Source organism: Pinus tabuliformis, chromosome 9 (assembly GCF_031772625.1).
Source record: "Pinus tabuliformis cultivar Carrire ecotype Pingquan chromosome 9, CPIR1, whole genome shotgun sequence".
Classification (NCBI taxonomy): Eukaryota; Viridiplantae; Streptophyta; class Pinopsida; order Pinales; family Pinaceae; genus Pinus; species Pinus tabuliformis.
The window spans coordinates 1604314792-1604328164 of NC_142307.1; positions in this window are offsets into that span (position 1 = coordinate 1604314792).

Sequence of the window (13373 nt, forward strand, 5' to 3'; positions counted from 1 at the left end):
TCGCTCTGATGGCCTCTTTTAACCACTGTCTTAGTTTCCCAATTATTGAGTTCCATTTTCTATATTTTTTAAGCATTTTTCTGAGCCTGTCCTTGTAGTAATTCTTTATTTTGGGACTTCCAACCAGTGATGGTGCAAATTTATTTTCCTTAGGTTCATTCTCGCGTGGTATTGTGTTAGCATCAGGGAGGGTTTCAACTAGAACTGTATCTCTCGATGGAGCTTCAGCTTCTAGTTCTTCTTTGCCATGAATTTTTATCTCAGGAGACCCCAATAAAATGGTATTTCCTAAGCAATTATCGTTCTCCATGTTTTCTTTTCGGTAGGCCTCATCCTCAGGGGACATAGAAAAAATAGTATTGACTGGTTTATTTTCATCTCCCAGGGTTTCATCTGCAGAATTCTCTTCAACTAGGGGGTCCACTGGACTAGTATTTGCTGTTTGATTTTATTATCTAATAGCTTCCACTTCATGCATCTCGTCTTCAAGGGGTTTTCCACAGAAGGGACTGGTTCCCTTTGTTCTTCCAAGAAATCAGTAAATGGGAGGGTTTGATCACAACTAGGGCTATTAGTAGAGGCAGATTGGTTGGGAGTACAATTCAGTCCTCCAACATTCTCAGATTATTCTCTTCCCTCGCCAAACATCCCCATGTTTTCGAATACCCTGGCCACCTCTTCCTCATAGTCTTGCAAACAGATATTTTTCGGACTTGGAGGTGGTGTGAGTGATGGGCTGGCCTCCTCTATTTGAATTGGGGTATGCCACTGGGACTTCAACCATACAGAGTGCCTACATTTTGCTGGGTTCAAAGTCATATCATAATTTTTCCTCTTCAATGCCTGTCTCGGACCTGGGGTTCTAGGCCCTTGTTTTTCTATTACTGGGTTTTCTTGAGGTGGGGCCAGAGTAGGATTTACAATATTGTCCCAGCTTAACTGTTGCTGGGGCAATCCATGCATGATAATAAATTTTATCAGTTCGTGATGACTGATGATGGTGTGTGGGTCCTTAGCTTTCCTAACTTGTCAAGTGACATAATGCAATAGAGAATTCAAATATAACGGAAAATTAACTGAAATTTTCGGTTTTAGGATGGCTAACAATTTGAGTTGGTGGGGATTTACCACATTCTCGCGACCATCGTAGGTGATGTATCATTTGATGATGACTGCCAATTCTTGCCATGACTGTCTTAATGCTAAAGGATGAATCCCTTTCCTTGTTTGCGTTAATTTCTCACTCGGGTCTTGGAACACTACGACTGCATTGTACCGAAGGACATGCTTGTCTGTCCACTTTTTTCCTCAGCCGAAAGTCTAGTGACTTTGACTATGACTGCTTCAGAGATTGTTATATCCCTGCATCTTACTGTGGTGCTTCCATTCTGCAAATTCTACAAGAATTGAGTGTCATTTCTTTGTGAATTCCCTGAAATTTGTTTAGATATTGCAGCCATCTTGCGCGCTCAAAAATTGCATGAGCCTGGTCCCATACCATGAGTACTGTGGGCTCATTTCGGATAGCTCTACCTCCCATGGCTGATGTGTTCCTATGACTGGTTCTCCTGCATGGAATTCTCCTGCTCTTGTGTAATTTAGAACAGTAGCAAAGATCATTAAAGCAATTAATAGGAAAATGATGTTGATTTTGGAATTAAAAACATATATAGTCCAGTCATTTGTCTCATCAACTATATTTGATGCAGGCTCATAATCAATTCGCATGCCATCCATAATGGTCACCGTCATTTCTCCAATTGGAAGTACCTTGCTAATTATTACGCATATCCAATCATCATGCATCCGTTACCCAGAAACAAATTTAATAATTGGCATTCAATTATCCATAACTGTCATGCACACTGTTCATATGCAGACCATTCCCCCTCGAATGGGAAAAAAGACGTCCATGTTCGCCAAGCATGTGAAAAGCAAGCGCATGAATTGAGGATTCATAAATGCAGACAACCAATCCAGAAAAGCGACACAATTTATGACAAAGCAATTAAAGAAATACACATATCAAAGGTAAAAATGGCGAAAAAGATAAAAATATATATCTAAATTATTATGTGAAAATATTTTCACCGCAAGTGGTATTAGTAATAAACGCATAATTGGTGGTAAGTAGTAATGACTGTCATGAATTGATTGGACAAATATAATATAATGAATATATAGCATAAGTTACCATGCATGTTGGCTTGTAAGAGTGTTGTTCAAATGGGAAATCTCCTTAGAAATGAATCCATAGGTGGCAATAGAATAGAGAGCATTTGGCAGTGTAAGATAATACTCCAATACCATAAGCAGAGCCACTACTGCCAACATGCATTCATAGCCTCGACAGGGTTGCTTTTTAACCCCACAAATGAGCCAGAGTCCTCCTTTTAGTATGTAGATAATTCTTCCTTTTCTGCCATAAAGAGACCACTATGCTAGCATGGTGACCAGAAGATCATAGTGTCGTTCACCAAGATATAACGAAATGATCACGCTGGCTCGTAATGAGACTCCCTGTCTTTCTGACAATTTTTAATCATCAAGAAGGTCATTACCTTGGTTTGGTGGCCAAAAATGGAATGTCACCTGTTACAATTGTATGATCACGGTAGGCTCACTCATGATGAGACCCCCTATCCTCTTTAAGACAATGTTCATTGCATTTTCATATTTCTTTATTTTCATTTTTCTTATCTTTTGATGTTTTTATAAAAAGAGGGAGGCTCATTTTCTCCTTAAGAGTTAGGGATGGTGTAATAAGTAAAAATATGCCAAGGAAAGGTTATATTTTTACCCCCATATCATCATATCGAAGGGATTTGTCCATTTGAAAGTGTGGTAAATAAGCCATCATGGTTTGAAATAATGAATCATTTTATGATGTGTCCAAAAGAAGATGTCTAGCCAGTCATTATAGAGATGCACTATATCAACTTTTTGAATAAATATGACCATCAAGAGGCTTCATAAATCATAATAGTGTTGAAATTACTATTTTTATTTATGTTAGGCACAAATCCACTCAGATGGTGTTTATTCAAAACATAGAAGAAAAAGAAGATGGCACAATGATCGGTAATGAATCAAAAAAGAAATCACAATTCGTCCTAAAATATTCCCAAAAGTGTTGTTTAATTGATTGAACAACAATCATTCAATCGATTGAACAACAAAATCGAAAGGAAAACATGCAAGAGTGTTGTTCAAATGATTGAACGACGATCATTCAATCAGTTGAATGACAAATATCAATAGAAAAAAAACTCAAAATTGTTGTTCAATAGATTGAACAACAATCGTTCAATCGTATGAACAACAAAAATGAAAATAAAAACTCAAAAGTGTTGTTCAATTGTTTGAACAACAATAGTTCAATCGTTTGAACAACAAAAATTGAAACTAAAAATTCAAAAGTGTTGTTCAATCGATTGAACAACAATCTTTCAATTGTTTGAACAATAAAAATTGAAAGAGAAAACAAACGCAAAATTGTTGTTCACTTGATTGAACAACAAGCGTTCAATTGTTTGAACAACAAGAATTGAAAAATAACAAGCGCAAAAGTGTTTTTCAATTGATTGAACAACAATCATTCAATCATTTAAACATAAAATATTAGTAAAGAAAAACACAAAAGTTTTGTTCAATCAATTGAACAACAATCATTCAATCGTTTGAACAACAAAAAAAAAATAAAAAAAAATGCAAAAAGTGTTGTTTAATCGATTGAACATCAATCATTCAATCGTTTGAACAACGAAAATTTAAAAATGAAAAACACAAAAACTGTTGTTCAATCGATTGAAAAGCAATTTTTCAATCGTTTGAACATCAAAAATTGAAAATAAAAACGTGAAAAGTGTTGTTCAACCAATTGAACAACAATTGTTCAATGATTTGAACAGTGAAAATTTAAATATAAAAATGCAAAAAGTGATGTTCAATTGATTAAATAACAATCATTCAATCGTTTGAATAGTGAAAATTTGAAAAAAAAAAATGCAAAAAGTGTTGTTCAATTGATTGAACAACAATCGTTCAATCGTTTGAACAACAAATATCAACAAGAATGCAAAAGTGTTGTTCAATTGACTGAATAACAATTGTTCAATCCTTTGAACAACGAAATCAAAAATGCAAAAATGTTTTCAATTCATTGAACATAAATTTCCACACACAAAAATGGATGCCGTTCAATTGATTGAACAACAATTGTTTAATCGACTGAGCAACAACGCACATATAAACATAAGTGTTGTTCAATCGATTGAACAACAATAGTTCAATCGATTGAATAACACTTACCAAGCACTTAAAACAAGAAAAATCCTCATATTTACATGGTGATACCTAATTGTATTACAATCAATCGAAAATAATATATACATTATTTACAATTTTTAAAAAAATCTCAGTTTTTTGAAAGAAAAGTTGCACGGTCATCACTCCCTGCAGCTAAGATTTGCATGGAGGGGTCCTTGCGTACCTGTTGGCATAAATACTCCTTGGTGAGTGGTTTGTGGTAGAGATGCACTTGATGTCCATTCACCTTAAAATAATGGCCAAACTCGTCAATAGTAGTCAAAGTAAGAGTGCCATTTTTATGTACTTCTTGAATCTCATAGGGGCCGAGCCATGTTGTTTGCAACTTGCCCGGAAAGTCCTGGAATCTGGATGCATAAAGGAGTGCCAATCCCCTTTTTGAAATGTATTCCTTTTGATGAGGCTTTTGTGCCACTTTTCTCTTTGCTGTTGAATAATTGCAGTCCATTGGAAAGCTAGCAGTCGAGCTTCATCTAGTTGATTGAGTTTTTGAAGTTGCTTGGTTTGGGCTTCTGTTAAATCTAGCCCCAGTTCCTAAGCCGTTCTTAGAGTATTTATATTGAATTCGATCGAAAAAATAGATTTGTTGCCGAACACTAGCTGGTATGGAGTGTATCCACAAATATTCCTCCAAGTCATGCAATAGGCACATAAGGCCTCTAGCAGTCTAGCAGCCCAGTCTCACCGATGCGTTGAGACTGTTTTGATCAGAATCGCTTAAATGACCTTATTGGTGCTTTTCACCTGCCCGTTGGCTTGTAGGTGCTACGAGGAAGTGATCCTATGTGTAATGTGATGGTTTTTGATAGTGGCAGTAATATTGTGTCCTACGAATTGCCCTCCCCCATCTGTTATCACTTGCCATGGTAAACCATACATCATGAATAGCCCAAAGAGGAAGTTAATGATGGCTTCCTCTATGGCTCCTAGTAATTCTACTATTTCCACCCATTTTGTCACATACTCTGCGGCAACCAATATGTAGGCTTTCTGATTCGATGGCGGATGGAATGGGTCAACAAAGTCCAACACCCATTGTTTCAAGGGTTTTATGACTAGTTGGGGTTGTAGCGACATTTCATTAGATTGGCCAGTCGACCCATCCTTTGGTAGCTATCGCAAGCCTGGGCATATTTCTTAGCATCTTTAAAAATAGTGGGCCAATAATAGCCCATCTATAGTACCTTATTCCTTTTCCTTCAATCTGCGAAGTGTCCTCCGCAGGGCTCGTCATGGCAAGCTTTCAGGATGTCATAAATCTCATCCTCGCGAATGCATCTGGGTATAGACATAGCAGATCCTGTGTGAGAAAGATATCCGCCAATCCCAGAGAATCGGGCATTGTGCTGAACGATTTGTTTTCTCTCCCTTGCTATCAAATGCCTGGGCAGCTCTCTTATTGCTAGACAATTTGCCACATCTGCGTACCATGGCATCTTGACTATCACGAAAAACAAATTTTAATCTGGGAATTAGTCGTCCACTACTAGTGGATCATTTCCCTTTAGGATTCGAGACAAAAAATCAGCAACTGGGTTTTCCTTCCCCAGATGATCCTTAATAGTAATGTCAAATTCCTGCAAAAGCAATAGCCAATGAGTCACTCGACCATTTGTGATAGGTTTGTTAGCTAAATACTGAATGACAGAGTGATCAGTATACAAAAAAACTTGGTAGCCAGTTATGTAATGTCTAAATTTGTTTATTGCATAAATAACAACTAAGAATTCTTTTTCTGTTACTATATAATTAATTTCTGCACGAGTAATATTTTTTCTAATATATTATATAGCATAAGGCTTCTTGTCCTCTTCTTGAGTGAGGACAGGCCCTGTAGTTGCATTTGATGCGTCCGTGGATATGTGAAAAGGAAGCTCCTAGTTTGGTCCATGTAATACTGGTGCCGTCGAGACTAGCTTCTTTAAACCTGTAAACACCGTGTCACATTTTTAAGACCATTTGAAATCAACATTTATAGTTAAAGCATATAAAGGTGTAGCAATTTGTGATTTTTTAAATAAACCTACGATAATAACCTACATATCCCAGGAAACTACTTACCTCTGTCTGAGTACAGGGAGTAGGCAGTAAAATAATTACCTGTATTTTTGTTGGGTCTACCTATATCCTTGCTGCAAAAATATAATGTCCCAAGATTACACCTTTGGTCATCATCATGTGACACTTGACAATGCTTAAACATAACCTGGTAACAATGCATCATTCTAAAACCTTTTCTAGTGTATGAAGTGCTTGATCAAAGTCATCCCCATATGGAGTAAAGTCACCCATATATACCTCAAGTCCTTCGTTTATCAGGTCGGAAAAATGCTAAGTATAGCTCTTTGAAACCTGGCTGGGGCATTGCATAAGACGAATGGTAATACTTAGTAAGTGAAAGTACCCTAGGGATAGGTGAAGGTTGTTTTATCTTGGTCTTTAGGGGTGATCTAAATCTGATTTTAGTTGCTGAAGCCGTGTGGGAAGGAAAAGAATTGCTTCCCTACCAAGGTATCAAGGACTTGATCGATAAATGGGAGAGGGAAATGATATTTCTGTGTTGCCTTGTTCAGTTCCAGGTAATCTACAAAGATACACCATTTCCCATTCTTCTTGGGGACGACCACCAATGGAGAAACCCATTTGTTATCCGAAATAGGATAAATGAAATTCACATGTAGCAGCTTTTGTAATTCTCCTTTCACAATATCCTTAAGGTACAGATTCAACCTCCGCTAAGGCTTCCAGATAGGTCGAGAATCCTTCTCAGAATAGATGTGATGTATGCACAACTATGGATCTATACCCTTCATATCGGATAATCCCAGGCAAAATCCCCTTTATATTTTTGTAGGATCTGAATGAGCTATTGCTATTGATCATTGTCCAAGCTATCATTAATGTTTAGAACTTTGTCTGGTTCAATTTCCACTAGCTTGTTGTTATGAACAGTGGTCATCTAGATGTGTTGATCATCAGTATCCTTCAAGGGATCTTCCAATGCTTCATTATCAAGGATTTCTTTCAGCATTTGACACTTTACATTGCTCACATTAGCTGGCTGATTGATGAAATTGTCCATAACGTCATCTTCAGTCTGATCTTTGAATTCTAGTGCCTCTACTACTGTGAGTGGTGAATGAATGCTTTCTTCTAGGTATGCTGGTGGTTGTTTACATATTTTTATAATGGGAAAACTTGGTTTGGTAGGGGGATATAAAACAATATTTTTTACAGCATCCCCCTTTGCAATAGTCATGCTTCCCTCCCGACAGCCTATACATGCATCAGCTATCACCAGGCAAGGTCAGCCCAGTATCAGAGGGTGCCCATCCAATCGACTCTTTGGGTTTATAACAAGAAAACCTATTGGATATTCCCATGAATCAACAGAGACCATGATATCTTGTAGATTTCCTTCTAGCCTTACCACCGAATGATCAGCAAGTTCCAGTAAGGTGGTGGTTGGTTCTAAGGTTGTAATATCAAGTGCTTGATAGGTTTCTAATGTTAAAATATTAATGGCTGCACCCAGATCAACTAGCGTATTGGGAAAAGAGTGGCCATATACTTGAACTGTCACTATGGGATTCCTAGGATCTTCGTACTTTACCGGAGTTTCCCCTCCTAAAAATAAACCAGATAAGGTTCCTACAACATGAATGGTGGGTGAAGTGTTTTCTTTCCTCACACACTTCTTTGCAAATAACTCTTTAATTGTTTTAGCATAGATGGGAATGTCCTGAATGGCGTGGAGGAGCGAATTTTTATACAAATATTTTTTTAGTTCCCCTGCAAGGTCAAAATCTGAAAAAATAATTGGCTTAGGTATCATTAACCTTTCAGGGAATGGAGGAGAAGTGACTATGAGTTTCTCTGGATCTTTCTGCTGATCTGTCTCTTCTCCTCATTTCATTTCAGTATCAATTACAGGTGGTGGTATATGTACAAGTGGTGTTTCGATCTCAATTGATGGTTGATCCCTATTTTCCTCAGGGGTGATGATACGTCCTGACCTCAATCTAAGTTCATTACATTATTTTTGCTCAATCTCATAGTCTGAGCTTTCTACAATTTGCACCAGCTGGACTGGTCTACTATTGGGATTTGGATTCCTTGGGCTGGTAGTTGAGGGTGCAAAAGAGGCTGAGGATTTTGTTGTAATGGATAACGAGATGACAATACGGGTTGAGGTTTAGGACCTGTCCCCATATAAGTGTTGGATATTCCTAAAGGTCACTGCCAATTTGTAGACCAATTCGGGTTTTGAGAAGAGGAGGCAGGCCACTAGGATTGATAGGGATTGGCTTGCCAAACAGGAGTAAAAGGAGAATTTGGCCAGCGATTACTCGGAAAGGATTGAGTTGACCATGGTTTCATAGGGAATGGTTGAGGTTGTCAATTCAAGTAGTGTGATTGGCCTTGCCATGCTGCCCCAGGGTTCTGTTGCTAATTAAACTATGAAGAAGGAAAGAACTAGGATGCATCTTGTGACATACCTGGAGGTTTGGCCTGCCACTGTCGATGTTGGTTCATTAGATATATTGGCTCTGTCTCTTCTTTTGCTTCCTTGAACACTTTTTTCAACCTCGGGAGTAATGGACACTGTTCAGTGGCGTGATCCTTGGTACAGATAGCGCATGTCTGAACCATGTCTAATGGACACTCCCATTGGTTGTGCTTCTTCCGACAGCGTGGGCAGAAAACAACCAAGTTTTGTTATGCTAAAGCTTGTTTTTGTTTAGCTTGTAGGACGTCTAGCTGCATTGTGAGCATGCCCAAAACGTTTTTTTTTTAAATCTTCCAAGAGGTTATTGATTTCCATTAGTGTTATGCCCCCACTGTGTGGCTTGCTTCCCCTGCTCATGGGATCTCGGTTTGATGCTCCTGCGCATGAGCTTCCTCGCGAACACCTGATACACAAGTGAACGATTTCATCATAATCTTCCTGAGAAATATCTCCTTTCCCCATTAAATTTAGAGTTTCTAACCACTCCTCTTTCATTCCTTTAGTTAAGATAGTTCTTAGGACATATTTTGGTAGGGTGGTGTGTGGAGATCTCTCCAAGTTATAATGAAACCGTTTGATGTATTCTTCTAGAGTTTCATTATCCTTTGCAGCCATCTTAAAGATTTTGTCCTTTAGCTCCCTAGTCTTGCAAAAGTCTTGGTATCTTGTGAGGAAGGAGGTTTTCATATCATCCCAAGAATTAATAGTATGTCCACCCAGACCCATGAACCATTTTAAAGCTGCCCCTTTCAGAGTAGAAGGGAATAGATTTATTTTTTGGGGTTTAGTGCTGTAGTCATACCCTCTATAGAGGACATCAAATTCGAATAGGAAGGCATCATGATCCTCTATGATCATCCCATGAAAAGTTGGGATGCTCTATAGAGGAATAACCTTCATGGGGGAATTGGCCACTTGGTCGACTATGGGGTACTCCAACATCGAGGTTTGATCTTGAGGTTGTTGGTTTTCCACTTGGTCAAATATGTGCCAATACTCTTCAGGGATTTCAGGGGGTGTTTTTCGAGTAAGAAAAGGATTAACAACCCGAGATGGCTTTGCAACATTGCCTAGATCTGGGATCACAAGAGACCATTGTTTAGACAACAGATCTCTTGCCTTAGTAGTTCCATTGGTTTCTCCTTCTCGTTCTCTTAAGTTACACAATTTTCCCTCTTGTAGAGGATCAAAATGTAAGCTTACTGTAGCTTGAAGACTCTGTTCAGATCCTCTAATTTGGCTTTGGATCTTAGCGTGACCTACAGATGGTGAGCCTACTTCTTGAGGGATTACAATAGGACTTTTTCTAGATACTGCCCAGAATCCTACTAATGCTTGAGACTCTATATTTCTCACAACTTCGTCTATAAAGGTCGTTCTCCCAAGGTTCACTGATCCCTTGGGTTTTTTGGATTTTGGAGGGGGGTTATGTTCTTTTTTCTATATTTATATTCCTAGTCATTCATAAAAATGAATTCCTATTTAACCTCTAAGCTTTTGTTGAAAAGAGGGCTGGTCAACAAGCACTTTACTTGCTAGGTATGCAGGTTCTTACCTCCCATTTTTAAAACCCAATTCTTTTGCAGCAAGATAAAAAGGAAATCACTTTGAAACACTCTCCCCACCAACGATGACAAAATGTTGGTGCACTAAGATGTCTTTTTAAAAGAAATCTTAATTCCTACATTAATTGTCAACCTGAGGCAAGTCTTTTTATTTTAAGAGTGTCAACACAATATATGTAGTGAATTCAGAGGTTAACTAATAACAAATTGTTGTAATTGCTAATGAATATCTTCTTCAAACTCAATCCAAACAACTCTGAAAGAAATTCATAACGCACTCCATGATTCTACTTAACCTATCATGAAAGCAAATGGATCTGAATACAACTAGTAAAGAATCACACTTGGCAGCCTTAAATAGAACTGAAGCTAACTCACTCACTCATGAAAGAGAACTATAACAATTGACAACAATGGTAATTGAACAAAAAATATTAATTAAACATCAAATCCTAAATAAGCAACAGTTCTAAATTGAACAACAAATCTGAATTGAACAACAACTTTGAATTGAACAGCAATTTTGAATTGAGAAACAAATCTGAATTGAACAAAAAACGATACAAGAATAACAAACGTTATCTAAATAGCAAATGGCTGTAGAAGCATAAAGTGATCAATTCTATCTCTGAAATCTATGATATCATTACTTGAAATGAAAAATGATCTGAGTTGGAACTAGCATAACCAATTCAATCAAAAGTATTACTCACATATGACACACTGATCAATCTGAATATCGACTGAACAACAAAAGCAAACTGAATTGATCATCCTTACAATAATCAAAACTAATATTAACCTAGCATTAACAAGCAATCAAGAATAAATAGAAATGATTATGACACAAATGAAGCTGTAGATATTCTCTTGATTGGGCCCAAATTATCTAGAAGTCTTCGCTAAGAGATACTTAGAATATAAGTATGAGATAAATGTAGTCTTTCTTCATTAAAATAAGTAACCAAGTTACAACATCCAAGATAACAATATTATATGTCCAAAAGAATAATTACAAACTGTGAAATTCTGAACTCTGTGAAGTTTTACCTTTCGACCTTATATATTACACTTAGAAAGTAAATAGATAAAAGTGAATCCTGAAGATCAGGGGATCCTGAGGATTTCTCTATACTTGATCTCATTCTATCATAAAATAGTCATTGTTTTGCCTGGTCTTCTGATGTCCTGCCTTACCTCTGACACTGTCGCTTTCCCTTATGAGATGCTGCCATTCTGTCGATTGGGCAGCTATTGATCAATTCGTGACTTCTGCACATAAATATAGTAAAAATTAGTTTTTCCTGCTTAGATTTGTCTAATTTGTTACTGATTAATTTTACTCGACTTTAGCTATTATTTCTTCTAATTTTATGCTTAAACAACGATAATCATGTGAGGATGAGTGCTAAATGAAGCTATTACCAAGGAGAAAACATACATTTTTCTTGACCCAACATGTGGGATACATTTTAGCAGGAGAAATGAATGCTGGAATATGTTAGAAATGCATAATAAATCTACCAGATGTAGGAATCATTAATAAGTGACAATGGGAAATAGTTATCTTATATAGTTAATGCTACTTGATTCTGGGTAACACATAGAATCTATTGTAGGTTCTCACAATAAGATAAGTCAATGTGACATATATACACATTGATAGAAGGTGAAAAGAGAATATTAAGAAGTATTAAGCTCATTAACAACATACAATAGGTAGGGACAAAGACAATTTCTTGAGTATAGTTAGTATTTATAGTAATACAACTGAAATACAACTATGAGGGAAGCAAATGTTGATTGTATTTGTATTTCCAATAGTGCAATTTTTAGATTGAGAATTAAATTACCAAGAATGTTTGAACGTAATTACTAGGACAACTAGTAAAATTAAGGGAAAATTCGATTCACTACCAATAAAGCAGATGACTGGAGAAAGTGATCTTCTTGATTTCCATTAGAGACATCTATAATGGAAACAAGGAAAAGATCCATCCCAAGAAGTGGGTGGCAGTAATATAAGAAGAGACAAAAACCAATCTTGGGATGGAATCAATGAGATATCCATGTGTAGAGTATTCTACTAGAATAATAATTAATAATGATACTAGCTACTTATAAGAGCCAACAAATTTAGACTGGTGGTATAGATAAGAATGTAACAATCTCAAAATTTGAAATTAAAAAAAACTGCGGTGTGGAAGGAAGAAGAAGAACGAGGTATCTTAAAGTGCAAAATATATATGTTTCTAATGGGTGAACATTGAAATAATGGTTGACTACCAGTATTGATAGTAGTGATCAATTAAGAATGGCCATGGTTGAGCTCACTTGTAGGTTATTTTAATTATAACCTAACAGTTAAAAAAGAAATAAAACAACACGTGCTATATGAGCAGAATGAGATAGTATAGTAATGGAAATTACAATACTCGTAATCGAAGAAACTGAATAAACATGAAGGCAATAGAAGTTAGTGCAGAAATGAGGTTGAAATTATCCTCTTAAATCGGAATACTGTGTAGATTTATGTTTAAAACAATGGGAAGAATTAATGAACCAAAATAAACATGAATTAGCAAACTATAACAATGCCACTGAATGTACTAAGAAGGTATAAAAAATCAACATGGTAGCCTAATTGGATGGCAATATCTTAAGGAAAATTTGATGCATGGTACAATTAAACCATGGAAGGGAATCTGCATATGTAATATAGATATATATATATATATATATATATATGGAATAGATGAAAATCAAGAATACCAAGGTACTCCTTAAGTATCTATATTGGTAATGTTTTCATACTTCCATCGATTTGTGGAAAGGAATAGAAATATATAACAAACTGATCACCACAGTCTAGTAACAATAAGATAGGTATATTGAAATGTGCATAATGGATGTATATTGGATACCGATGTATCAAATTTACTAGATCAAAATAAAATGGTAAAAATAGT